The sequence below is a fragment of the Euprymna scolopes genome, chromosome 1 (assembly GCF_053919585.1).
Source record: "Euprymna scolopes isolate OS-2025 chromosome 1, ASM5391958v1, whole genome shotgun sequence".
NCBI lineage: Eukaryota > Metazoa > Mollusca > Cephalopoda > Sepiida > Sepiolidae > Euprymna > Euprymna scolopes.
In genome coordinates, this window is record NC_136482.1 from 114,168,443 (window position 1) to 114,183,114 (window position 14,672).

A 14,672-nucleotide genomic window follows, 5' to 3' on the forward strand; every position below is an offset into this window, starting at 1 on the left:
TGTGCTTTCCGTTTATCTCGGCATTGTTTCCATTCGTCCTGAACCTCCACTTGCCTCTTGTATTTAACAGTGTCGCCTCAGAAGAGGTGTCGTTGGAGATTGCGTAAATCTTGCAACAAAAACTGCACGCTCAGGCACCCTCACAGTTATAGTCTGTCAAGACTGAAGAAAACCATTTTATATATATATATATATATATTCAAAGATAAATAAAGCAATTCGTGCCACGCTATGACCGGATGCATGCTCACAGAAATAATGGGAGCATAGTCTAATGTTGCAGGATAAACGTATCGGTTAAGGAGAAATTATTAGCCACGTGGTCAAATATCGGTGAGTTTGGCGCTATTTCCTCCTTCACTTTGTCCCTCTCTCTCTCCTTCTCTTCCTCTCGCTTTCTCTCTCTTTCTTGTGAAACGATCTACTAAGACACAAAAAGAAAAGCGTGACAAAACGGACTCAGCCCCTTCTCTCCCGTCACAAATAGGACCACAGAAAACGTCTTTATAATTTGGTTTGCTATTTTTATTCTTGCGGTGTAAAAATACAAGAATGACGCCCTTCGTTCCAGAAATAACGAAAACAACAGACACGGTTTATTTTCTCCTTTTGTTTAGAGACATAATGTAATATTTGTTCTAAGACCGCACTTCATCTATTTTCTCCTCAACCAGTTAAGGAGAAATCCTTTTAGACCAAGCAATTCATTTTTATAAATACTATTTTATTCAAATAATTTATCTTCCGTTCTAGGATGTCCCTTTTATGTAATATGTTATGTGTGTATATATATATATATATATATATATATATATATATATATCAAGTGTTTCCTTTTCAGATTAAATATGTTTTTAACTCTTTTTCAAAGTGTTTTTTAACATGTTTTATTAACTCTTTTCTCTTTTTTTTTATAGATATATATATATAGATATGGGATTAAACTACGCATAATTTCCCGCGGTTCATTACCGTAAAGACTCGTTAAGTTAATGTATGGAATCAATGCATTAGCCTAACAAGTCCTCATGAGGGTAAAACGCAGAAAATTCTGTATAGCTTAATTGCTATATATATTTTCATAAATTACTTTCTAGCTCTGCTGACGTATTGAGCACTGTTGAAGTAAATATTAATAATTGATGCATAAGATATGTCTCCTAATATTTTTTGTGGATATATGAAATAATAGTAGCCCTTGTGTGGTTAGCTGGATTTTTTTTTTCAATTAAAAACAAACTATGTATCTAACTCTCCCCTAGTGGAGAGGTAAGTATGTAGGTAATAAGTACCTATATACTAGGACATATGACCGAATGGTCCTAAACGTTGTATCAAAGTTTACAGTTACCCAAAGGTGCTGAGTTCAATCCTGAACGAAGGCAGTGAAAAGTAACATTCAAAACAGAGAATCAGCAACTATGTCCCAGAGCCTAGCTGGAGTCCGAACACGGTACCCCCGTAATAATAATAAAGGGTTGGGTTTGAGACTCCTAACAAACGGTTCCCCAGTTTGATACAAAACATCTGATGAAGGCCGGAGGGCAAAACGGCCAAAACGCTGTGACTATAACAACCAAGATGAGGATGTGAAACAACAATAATGTTAAAAGAAATACAAACCCATTGTTTACAGCCACATTTCTATCACAGAATAGACTTTGTTAGTCTCTCTCTGCTCCTCGCTTACTTTTAATGTAAACGGATGTTTGACTTAGTTTCAGTCTGTGACTGTAAAACTTGTAAAATGTGCACAGCGAGCAGCCGCTTTGCTATTTCAAGGAACCCCCACCCCCACCCTGTGCCTAGAGCTTGGTGACCTTTCAACTGAGAGAGCTTCTTCATAAAAGTTTCTGCTCTTTAGAATACCTTGCCGTTGGACTGCTTATATGTAAACTACAACATGATCGCTTTAAAGTCAAATGGCAATAGATGTCTCTTATAATGCGCTCCAACACATAATTTAACTTGTTTCTCTAAAGTGAGGAGATGTAATAGTTTGTATTCTTTTCTTTTATTCGAATTACTGTTCTCATCTTGGGTGTTATTCTCACGTGACGGATAAAGTACTTTTATTTCATTTCAGTTCTCAGTGACATTCTTTTGAAGATTGAAAGTTCAATCCCCAGCGCTGGCAATGCTAAAATACAATTGTGAATTAGTTAAGAATTCTATCCGGTCATGGTTGACGAAACGAGAAGATACTATCCCCGTGGATTAAATACAGAGAGTTCCTGTCCGAAATTCCGTAGAGATTCATGAGTTTCAGAGAAACATTCCCGAGTTCACTTACAGAAAGTCGGAGGTTACATCGGCCGAAATGTTGTGCGAAAAACACTCGACATTAGTTCGAGTAATCTAAATACGGCACAACCTCGGAATACAGCATTAAAAATTAGTAACAAAATATAGTACAGTATACAATACATATGAATATAATCATATAACATTATAAGTACCTATTTACAATGCCTCCCCACGGGACAGAGTAAGACATCAGGGTCGTTTTTTAAGGTGGAAAAAGGTACAAAAATAAAAAAAAAATTGTCTCAGTCGTGAAGGACGATACATAGGCGGTACTAATACTGTAACCAGGAGCCGAAAAAAAAAACAAACATCGTATTCTACATCGTAACCTGATAAAAAACGTATTCTAAGGTCACGGTATCCCGGGGTTCTACTATACTGCAAATTGTTCTGTATGATTACATTTCCGGTCTTTACCTGTTGGTACATGTCGCTGCGAAAGATACCGTTTTTTTTTTGTGTGTGTGTGTGTGTGTGTGTGTGTGTGTGTGTGTGTTTTTCTTGTGGTTACGCAGGCTTTATCGGTGTGACAGGAAAGCTCTACAATGTAATATAAATGAGATTTCTTATTGTATTTGTTCTGTGGTTAGACGAAACGTCTAGATCTATAGGCGTCACGAAGATAAAAAAAATAGTTATAAAAGCGTTCGAATCAAATCAAACGATCGTGATCTTTGTAGTAACATTTATACACATCTCTGCTTTCTCTCTCTCCATATTTCCTCTTCCGTCCCCGTCTCTTTTTCTCCCCCTCTCTTTCTTTCTGTGCCTTTTTATAAATTAAACCATACTGAACTTCAAATTAAAAAAATTCAGATTTAACTGCAAGACATTACCCCTCTTCCCCACAAAAAAAAGAGTAATGCTTGCGAGAATGCTATTATTACTACCGAACTGATACTCCACTTCTGATTAATAAAGATAATAGTATAGCATGGATTATTGACTAACAGATACCAAATCTCCAATAGTAATCTGATATATAAATGGCTATATGTATGTCTGGCTGTTTCCATATTTTCAACCCCTATCTCTTTCTAATCTAAAAGTCGCAGTGCGGCGCTAGGGGCCTCAAATGATTTGATATTTAACCGGTAAAAATAGTTTTTTTAGAACTCAAAACTTGGTCAAAATTTTTTTAAAAATCGTTATACATTTTGTACGTTCATCTTAGTTTATTTTTAATTTTTGGTCGTCCGAGAAAAAGAGGGTGGACTTGTAAATTCACCCTTATCTGTTCGTCTGTTCGTCTGTCTGCACTTTTCTCAATAAGTAAGCCTTGGAATTCTTTTGAAATTTTGCACAACTTATTAAACACGATATGAATAAAAATGTAACAGAACGGATTTTCCGGGAAAACTCCGGAGTGCCTTTCGGATTAAAATAGTTAAAATTAACACTTTTCTGCTTATTAAAAAAAATAATGCCTTGTTTATTTTTAATCTGTTCATGTGCGTGCACGTTGATATGGTGGTAACGTCACCAGCTTTGAATGCTACAGTTTCGGTTTCGGTTCTAGTTAATGGTACCCAAATATTTTTTTTTATTTTACTTTTGAAATCACGTCTCTATAATAATGTATACGAAATCTGGACAAATTAAAATATCATATCTAATCGTATTTTACGCCCAGGTGAAGCCGTTAGCAGATGATGAGTTTGTATTTGATTTAAGATTCGATACTTTTAATATCGACCAGATTTTATAAATATTTGGTGCGTTTGGAGAAACTTTTATATTTATTTTATTCCTTTTCGCCTCAGAAACGATATAAGGCCACTTGGAATGCAAGGGTGTGATTTGATATCGTGTCTAATAGACGACTGTAGGGAATTGAGAAGTAAGATGTTTGTTCACATTACATTTAAACTTCTGCAGGTTAGTACATTCAGTGAAGCAGGAAACAGAAAGGGGAATGCAAAAGTTTAGTAATCAATCGGAAGAAAATATTAGAGTATAAAGTTTTTAGAAATGTCAATAATGAAGTGGTGGTATTTTGACATTTGTCGGGTTAGTCGTGGCGATGTACATCGAGGGGAGAACAAGTACTATGAGTTTATCGGAACGCATTCCATTAAAGTACTTGTACAGTAGGCACAGGGATGCAATACTGCGGTGATGGGGCAGAGGTTAGAGCTTTACCGACAGAGCAGACCTATGAAGTATAAGACTCTGCTGTTATAGAGCCACCAACCCCGGCGTGGTAACAATACTCCACGTGTGGGCGAAATATAGAATGCTTTCTGGTGTGTATATTTTTACACGTTTTAATGTAAAAAAAAAAAACAAAAAAAAAAACAAGGCCTTATTTACTTGTTTCACCATTACGGAAAAATGTATATTCAACGTGGCAAGATGTATTATGCAAATACATAGTTTTTTTTTATGTGGGGAAAGTTTTTATCTTACAAAGATGATAACAAAATCAGATTCTTCATGTAAAAAAGTATATGAATAAATTTATGTATTACTAGTTTAAAGGGGGGCACTTAAATATATTTTAATTCATGCAGATCTCATATTTTTTGTTAAGAAAGTTAATTCTCTATTGACTATTATAGTTTACCTAATATATAAAACTAATTTGAAATGTTTTAATAAATGACTTGGATGTCATCAGCTAGAAAGCAAACCACTCAGCTCTCCACTCGCATTCCTTACGGTTTGACTAATCTACAGATAGATATAGAAGATTTCAAATTAAAAGACCTCAGGCTATTAATGGGTTTGCGCATGCGCAAAAGTAATACAAATATGTCGACAACTTGATGTAAAAATGTTGTATTTTAACTTGCCGACATATTTCTGTGCGTGTTTTTCATTACTACTTCCTGTTAATTTCAGTTGTGTTTATCGGTTAAATATTTTCACACATATCGGTTTATCGGTTAAATATTTTCGCACATACACCCACATACCGTCTACTGTTTTAATTTTATAGATGTTTTTCTTATTCCTAGGCGTAAGAGATTTTTCATTTCTGATTATCGCTTTTCTATAACAACAAAGGCACACGTATTACCCTGAAATATCGCTGTACAAATTAACTCATCCCTTTTCGTCTATCAAAACCAAAATTAAAATAATAAAAAACATTATATAAACTAATAACAGTATGTTTTGCTATTATGTATAGTTTGAGTTGCTTAATAAACAACAGTCTGTGCAACGTTCTTGCTGACGTACGCTACCAAACCTCAAATGAGATGCAATGCTTAGAAATATTCTTTCATGACATAAAGACAGATACAACACTACCCTCAAATGAGAAGGCCATGCCTGGGAGTACGGTCTAGGAACAACGAAATTATCACTGCATTACCCGGCTGAATTAAAAGGTCGTACATTATACTGAAATAGTACACCAAAATGGATTTAGCATTAAAATATCGTACGAGTCGATGCCTCTGTTCAGTCTCGAAAGACAAAGGATACCCTCTGCAGGGGCAGCTGCGCGTGTAATTATGTGGCTAGGGTTGCGCAATCCCAGCTACACCGCTCTTGAATCGGAACTGTTTGAGTCCAGTGGCAAGGAGAAGTCCACAACAACTGGAAACAGTGCCGAGATTAGCAAAGAGCATACATAGAACCTGAAAGTCGCAAATAGTCATCCATTTGGTGCTGGTTAGGCTCATTGTTGCTTAACTGCGATGGTGTATCAAATGTGATTATGTCGTATAGAGTTCAATATTGCAACTAAAAGCAGTAAAAGTATGGTGTTGGTTTCAGATAGAGATTTTCCAAATGTGCATTGGTATTAGATAATCAGATTGTACCGACTATATTTTACGGGTATTTTGATGTATTTTACGGAAATTTCAGTAGACTAACGATTCTCTGTAATCTTGCTTTTATACGAAAGAACAGTTATATACGATGTCGACTTTGAATGTAAAAAAAATATTGCTTGCTGAAGAATAGAAGAATTTCTCCCTCACTCTCCTAGTACACTGAATAAACAGGCATCAAATTCAGGTGGTGAAAAAATGTTTTTTTTTTTTAATTCAATGACATTGAGACTGATCAGTATTTATACGAGTGGTTATTTAGGACTAACAGAACTTATGATCATACACTGGATACAGGTATATAAGTCAATTGTTAGAAGTAGAACTTCCGACGGGCTGGTATAACAAAATAAGGTAGCGAGAATAAGATTTATGATATTACAAGCAATGGAGATGGCGATGATGATAGTTGCCGGCGTTGTTACGAATATTAGCGAACGTGCCAAGCAAGTGACGTAATGAACACAAAGTGAAGATACGCGTCATACGTGTAAAAAAAAAGTATTTCTGGAGATTTGGGCCGTAATCGTTGCATATCTCCTTCGACTAAACCAGGCAGTAAATAGATGCTCGGTTTTATCCTTAGCCAACAGGTAAAAACTAGTGTTACTCATTCTAAAAGGTAAAAAAAATAAATAAATAAATAAACGCCTATGAGTAGAACGAAATGGTTTATATCGTTTAATCCTTTTATGACAACTCGTGGCTTTCAATCGTAGGCGTGCCCTTTTTCTTCCTGAGATTCTCATTGATGTTTCTGCTCTTGAGGACAACTCGACTGTGAAACTTGCCCGTTTTTCTTGGCATTTTTTTCTTGGCGTTCATATATAAAATTCATTACTCATTCGACTTTTCGTAAATTCAGTTCTCTCTCTCTCTCTCTCTCTCTCTCTCTCTCTCTCTCTTAACATTTACAAAAATGCGAGGTTATTCTTTATCTCTATATATCTACTCTAATACCGTGTAGGGTGTACTTCTGTTGTATTTGGGTTGGTACATTAGTGGGTTCTTAATAAAATGCCGAAACGCATCTGTAATTTGATTAGCAGCATCTTTTCTACTCTACCCGTCTTTCTAAGCCTATTTCTCTCTCTCTCTCCCTCTGTCTCTCTCTCTCTCTCTGTCTCTTAGTTTTTGGTGCTTCTACAGAATTGCGACGAGATTCTGTAGTCGATAAATGGAGTTTTCAGATAAAAAGAAATTGTTTCAACTGATTTTTTGTCAATTCTAATAAGTTACAATGGAGTTTCAAAATTATATACTCGGAATTTCCTGAATATTGATGAATTATTAAACAAAATAACTTTAATCGTGCTAGCATGTGAAAAATAGCCGCCATCTTGTATAAATTAAAACGGACAAACACCTCCCTTTTGAACACTTCTGTGTCTTACGATCATTTTCATCAAATTCTATTTTTTTTATTTTCTTTAATAAATAACTATTCTATATTGATTTTTGTATTTTGAGGGTATGACCATCTTAAAAATACGAAGATACCATTGTTTTCATGTGAAATTCAGTATTGCGATTTCCGGAATTTCGTCCAAATGATGTAGAAGCGCCGTCGTTTTTATAAATAATACTATGGAATATGTTCTTCAGAATTGTTTGCTTTGTTTATTGCATCTTAAATCATTGTTGTAATGGTCTCTATATATTACAGTTTAGACATCTCAACGTAATACACCTTCCTAATCCAGTAGCTTGTTTCCTAAAACGCTTTCCCAATCACTGTTTTCCCCCTTGGTCATTTCAAGATTAAAATTAATAGGCATCTCCTGCCTTTGCGTTTATCATTTTTAGTTATTGTAAGTCCCTTACAGCAATTGTCTCAGGCATTGTCTCGAGCGATTCCCATTAAAAAAAAAACAAAGCTTCGTAAAATATCATTCAAGTCATGGCGCCTTATTATTTTGCGTCAGATTTTTCGTGACGCGTGACATTGGAAATGAATGTCAGTAAACTGGATTCATTCACCTTTCTCACCATTATATTCTTTGTTCTTTACGTGTTCAATATTTCCTTAAAGTACTGGATAAATCAAATGAATCAATTGCGTGTGTTTTCTATTGCTGAATGCTTTTATCTTCTATGTCTCTTACTTTTTGATAAGCATCAGATGACCTTCAGACAACCATATGTGTTGAAAGTAACAACTGTGTTTTAAAAGTTTTTCTTTAGCAATAAATCAAACAAGCTTACGTAAAGCAGTATTGTTCACTGAAAAAAAATATCAGAAAACCAATAAACACACACACCCGTATATATATATATATATATATATATATATATATATATATATATACATACATACATATATATATATATATATATATATATATATAACTGTCACCAAACGCAATATTCTTTTATTTTCTACAGACCTTTATAGTTTCGAACCTCTGATAGTTGGTCAAAGTTTTTTTTTAATATTTCAACATGAGTTTTCGTTCATATTTTTTCTTTAAGAAACGGCAACACATACTAAAATGGCAGACCACATGTTGGCGTAGGTGATTCATTTCTTCAAAGTGTGTTTAAAAAATGACTAACCTTACTACTGGACTCCGAACTTGGAGCAATTAGTAAGGTTAACTTTATTTTGGTATACTTAACACGTGAAATTAGGGACCATGTCCAAACAGAATCGGCCGCTAGTTTTTTCTTATTTACTCGTAAACGTGATGATAACAAATCCAGAAATAATAAATCATGCAATCAATTCACACACTTAAAAATCATACACTTATTGCATACTTTGCTTTGTTTTCGATTTCTGCACCGTTAACCATGTTACAACAATGCATCTGTTCGTTTTCATTCGAAAGTAAAATTATAATCTGGAAAAGGAAAAAAAATAAAGGTTATTTGATATGGCAAAGATAGCTGACAATAGATCTTATACTTGGTTTAGGAACACAGCTAAACTGTAATGCTTGGTGTTTTCTAATGACCTGTTTTATTTCAACAAAACATAGATTTCGATTCTGTACTTTCGAGTTTGATAATAGCCATAATATATATATATATATATATATATATATATATATATATATATATATATATATATATATATATATATATATATATACATATATATATATAACCACCATACTCTTATGGTGGTTGTATACAAAGGCCGAGCAAGTGCGAAATGACGTCACCGTAAGGCATCACGACTATAAAAAGAACGTGTGCACAAACCGACAATGACCTTCGAGGGGACATAAGTTAGAGAAAAGCAGCACGATCACGTTTTATTCGGGAAAGTGCACTGAAATTAATGTTGTCGTTACAAAACAAAAGGAGTCTAGTCTTATGTCCCTTACAACGTACTCTGCTACAACATATTGGGTCCTGAGTGTCTACGTGTTTATATATAAACACTTTGTAACATTATTGGTACTTCTGATGATTGGGTATTGAACATATTTTAGTACTTACGAAGTCAGTTCCGTGTGTTGTTTGAATTAGTCGTAACTGTTGTTTTAGTTATGATTATTCTTCTCATAAAGCTTTGGCCGATGAAACCTCCGTTCTTCTTCTGGTATGCGTTGTCGAACCTAGGAATCTTTCTGTTGAACTCAGTTTTCTGTTCAGAACTTCAAACATGACCCTTTATTTAACCCACGGGGTAGCATGCTCCCTTTCCGCCAGTTATTATCGCGTAGAAGCGTTTAACCATTCGAAATTATATTCTTAATATCGCCCGCACCGAATATTGAACTTTCAACCTTCAGATAAGCGGAATTAAATTTTACCTAATAATTTATCGGTGGCGCTAAGTGTCTTTCTTTCTGAGTTCGACAAAAAGATTCCCGAGTCCGATAAGATAATCTTAGAAGATCGAATGATACTTCGGTCGAAACCTGAGAATAACACTCAAGCTGGCAGTATTAGTTCGAATAGTCCAAATAACGCAAATATCTCATTTCAAAAATTCAGAAACATAAAAAAGTATGATTTTGAAATCTAAACTGCTTCGACCATTTCCGGAACCGACTAGGCATACTCCGTCAAGACTGGAGATTTACTCTGTAATTGCTTACATTCTCTGGATATCAATTCATAGCATTAACCTATTACTTTTATATTGTTTATAAATGGCTAAGATATTATTGGTCGTGGTTATTCGAAATTTCAAACTGATTTCGAAGTTTTTAAATTTCCAAAATGTAATTTATAGTTCGAATTAAAAGTCAAAACAGAAAGTTGCATTCTACGATATGGTTATGCTTAAAATCCAATAAAAAAAAATTATGATTTTTATCATGTATCTTTGTCGTATCAAAAGCCTAAATGACAAATAACATTTAGAGGTTAGATGCTTAATTTTATAAATCAAGTGTTTGCCCCAGTAAAACTTTTATGAACCATATATTTCAATGTTGCGCTATATAAGGGGTGCAACACAAATATACATGCTTGTGAAGAATAACCATCGAATAATTTTAGAACTTACGAAGATTCCTGAGATTAATCGATACTAAGGCGTTCGACTAGCTGAATATTTTTTTAGTTGCAAACAACCAATTGTGTATGTTTTTCTAGGAAAGGACAACATTCTTTTAACTTTTATTTTTAAAGATTTTTTAGGTATTTTTTTGAAGAAATGGGAAACTTTAAAATTAGGTGGATGTCGATAACTTGTTAGTTGATTACTTTCAGTTCATTTATTATTCGTCTTTTTTATGCAAGGGTTTATTACAACCTGGACTTATAGCAGTGTTGGTTGTAGGATTCTAGTGCTATTTGTTTGGTGATAAATTGTGCTAATGGAGGGTGAAATTCGAGAAGAAGAAAAAAGATGGAGACGGAGAAGAAGTAGAATAATGTTCTTTATTCAATAAACTTGTATGAATCAGAAATATGCGAATGTAATGATCAGGTTTTCCAAATCATTGCCTCACTTGTTTTCGTCTGTCTGTTTCTACATATTCCGCGATATGTTGTCGCAACTCGGATATCCGCGATTACCTTTTAGATGATTCGTCTGCACTTGCTTTTTAACATTTTCATATTATAAATCTAAAAAAAAAAAAAAGAAAGAAAAAGAAAATAATGCATTTTGTAGAAAATACCTAGTCAATGTTTAAGTGGGTGGGTCCCTCTAATAATTTAAGTAAGTGTAAATAGATCTTCGTTTCGCCATTTCCGTTTCGTGGTTTATATGTGTAAGAACATGGAGGTTCAGCTTTTAACCTTTGCAAAACCACAAATCTATTTTATTTTTAACTGCCTTCCTGTTCTTTACTTTTTGAAAACCACAATTAAAAAAAAAAATGTAATAAAATTTGCCACGCCAGACGGAGATTCTATTGAGCAGGTACTCAATTGTAAATGGACATTTTCTGCACGGCACCGGTTTATTTCAAGCAGCGAATATATGTGATCTCCATTTTGTTCTAACGATTTAGAGCTGGCGGAACGCTCGTGAGTATTGACTTGCCCGTTTTTATCTTTTGCTTTTAAGCTTTATTATCCTTTAATTTATTGTTAGCTTTATAGACTTATTTCCCTTTTTAAGACGTTTTTATGTATTTAGGGTTGTTAAAACAATTATGGGGTCGAGTACAGTATAGTTAATAGTCAAGAACTATAATCGAAATTTCAAGAAATAATTTATAGCAATTAAATTAATTTCCGAACTGTATGTTTCGAAATATAGTAACAACGTGCAGAATACACTTAAATACAAGATAAAATCAGGTAAAATTCTTTTAATATCGAAAGAACAGCCAATAATAAATTAAATTTGTTTGAAGCTCGTTGTGTTTCACCAGCCTCTGAATTCTTTAAAATTCAGAGTTGATGACGTAAGTAGGAAAATATTCTTGAATACATCTTTGCAAAAATAACATAACGGTCAATGTGCACTGGTTGTCCCACCTCCAAGGAGGGTTTTGTTCTGAAAGCCGTTCTTAACATGGAGAGGTTGAGGATGTTTATTCCGAAAGCCATTTTATTTTCAACCTCCTCAAAGTTAACTTTTAAACGTAAGTTTTCGAGTGGTCCCTCAGGGCAATTTCACCTTTTTTTATTTTATCTTTGTTTAACGAGAAAAGAACATCGTTCAGGGTTATATTTTTATTTTTTTATTTTAATTCGTGTAATTCTTGCTTAAAAAAGGAAGAAGGAGTTAGAGTTTTTTTTTTTTTTTTTTTTTGCCGTGTGTGTAACAAGGAAAGAAAATGATTGTTTATTACTTATTTGTATTTTTTTCCAACAAAGAAAAGGGTTGGGTATTTTTTTTTTTTTTTTTTTTTACATTGTGCATTTTTTTTACAAGGAAAAGGATTAGGGTATTTTTTTCCACAAGGACCCCCCCCCAAGTTCCGCCTTGTCTGTGCAGTAAAGTAGCCTGGACAAAAAACTTATGCAAGAGTTTGGTCTTATCTGTCTCTCTCCTTATAAATAAATACTTGGCTAATTATTGCTGCATAGCATGCCGCTTAACTCGCTGTTCATATCTAACCACATTCTTTCCATATTTTGCCTGTGAATGCTGGGATCCTGAGGGTCCACACAATTCTCAGAGTGGTTAATGGTCTAATGTGGACATTGCCAGTCAAGGTTTGGTTATGCTTTCCAACAGTCACTAAGAATGATTGAGCCCGGAAGGATAAATATGTGCACCAAAGGAATTTGAGATTTTGCGTCTCGTTTTTCATCTGGTCCCGTCAACGCGACGACGAAATTTTTCTTGAAATTCTCTCAATTTCAGTGAAAAGCCATATCTGACTAGACATCCTTTCTCTATTATATTTGCGGCGCACGATAAGGGTTTCGTCGATTTCGATTGCTATCCCGTCGCCTCCAATATCGAGCTAGAAGGACCGCCACTCAGCAGGAGTGGAGCGAAATCTCAAGATTTTCGCGTACTGTCCGGTGATTACACATGTTGCTTGGAAAATAATTCATAAACATTTCTACTTTCCACGCTAGCAATCGAGCAATGAACGTTCCTGTTGTCTCGGCGACAGTGAAACCGCAGTATTTTTGGTTTTGCATTTCCCCACTTTACGTAGAACTTTACGTTGTGCGTACACCTCCAGATCCCTTGCCTTCTCGGAACGAACCCTTGTTGAATTGCGGAAACGCAACGCTTGTCGGCAAAACATTACGTTTCCGAAGAAATTGGCTGTTCGTGTCTTTGTGATTCGCCTTTATTTTATTGAAATATTTGTTGCTATACCCAGGAATTCACAGTATTTGTATTTACCCCTCCCCACCCCACCCCCACCGAAGAAAATGTTAACTTTTATAGAATAACAAAATGGACAAAAAAAATGATACATGTGAAAAAATTGTTACAGAAGATAGTATTTGTGCACATAAATTTAAGATAATGGCAGAATTGTTAGAAAATGACCTCCAGAATATAGTGAAATGGGGCCGCAAATAGGTAACATTTAATGCTAGTAAAACTAATCTGCTCTCCTTTAACAATTACAATACGCCTCTCCAACCCCTTATATCCATGACAAATAGCTGGGAATTCTACCTTCGAACTCCTCGACCTAACATTTGCTGACAATACGAACTGGAAAAATACAGAGGGCATTGCAAAGGCTGCTGCAAAGAAGGTGGTTTCCCTCTATCGAGCTAGAAGACTACTCACGCCTGAGAGTATCCTGTAACTTTTCAAGGCCACCTTCGCCCATGCATGGCGTATTGTTGCCGCATCTGGGCTGGTGCATCTACCACATGTCTCCCCCTCTTAAATAATGTCCAAAAAAGAGTTGTCAACCTAATCGGACCCATTTTATCAACTAAGCTCCAGCCTCTGTCTCATCGCCGCAAGGTTGCATTACTGTCTTTTTTACAAATAATTTAATGGAATGTGTTCTGATGAACTCGTTTCACTTGTACCCCCTCGATGTACGTATCCCGACAAACCCGTTTAGCAATAAGATCTCACCCCTTCATTGTTTTTTCCCCTAAATACCAGAAAGCTTTCTGTTTTAATAGTTTCTTCCCTCGAACAACTAGAATTTGGAATTCCATTCCTGCTGCTTGTTTCCCTGGTTGTACTGATATGCAGAAGTTTAAATGTAACATAAACAAATATCTTATTAATCTTTCCTGGACATGGCCCTAAATAGTCGCTCCTTACGTTCAAGTGGCGATATGCTTTTTAAGGGGTGAACATGTGTAAAAAAAAAAGTATTTTACAAAAAGTAAACCTTGTTTTTTTTTTGTGTGTGTACTAAAAAGATTATGAAATTAAGTTTGGTTAGCATTGAATTACGCGTGGTTCTCGTTTTCAGTAAATACTGAAACTGAAGAAAAATCCTCTGCACATGCGCACCCACTTCAACATCGTACACGACAGTAAAAAAAAAAAATGGTAGCCAGACATTACTAATAACCACGGGTTATTGAATGTGTTGGTTTTGCACATAATTCTTGTCAGCGACAATATAAAATATTTTTTACGCAACAGACCCGACTGCAGCTGTAAACAGTGAAATATAAAAAAAGGTACTAGTGCAGAGAGTGATCCGGACGTAAATAATAACGTTATTATTTAAAAAGCCATTCTTAGCATGGGGAGGGGAGGGTGTTGTGTAC

General features: G+C 34.9%; 1 protein-coding gene across 2 annotated transcripts in view; it reads left to right on the forward strand.

The window, feature by feature from the left end:
* The first annotated feature begins 250 nt into the window (after positions 1-250).
* LOC145266508 (cytochrome P450 7A1-like) overlaps positions 251-14,672 on the forward strand; it is a 153,548-nt gene continuing 139,126 nt past the window's right edge. Inside the window, exon 1 of one of the 2 annotated variants that reach the window (XM_080122369.1) lies at positions 251-333. The gene's annotated coding sequence lies outside the window, so the exon portion shown is untranslated. Of the gene's footprint in view, positions 334-11,245; positions 11,532-14,672 lie in introns of those variants that run through there. The other variant, XM_080122282.1, reaches the window with a different exon arrangement.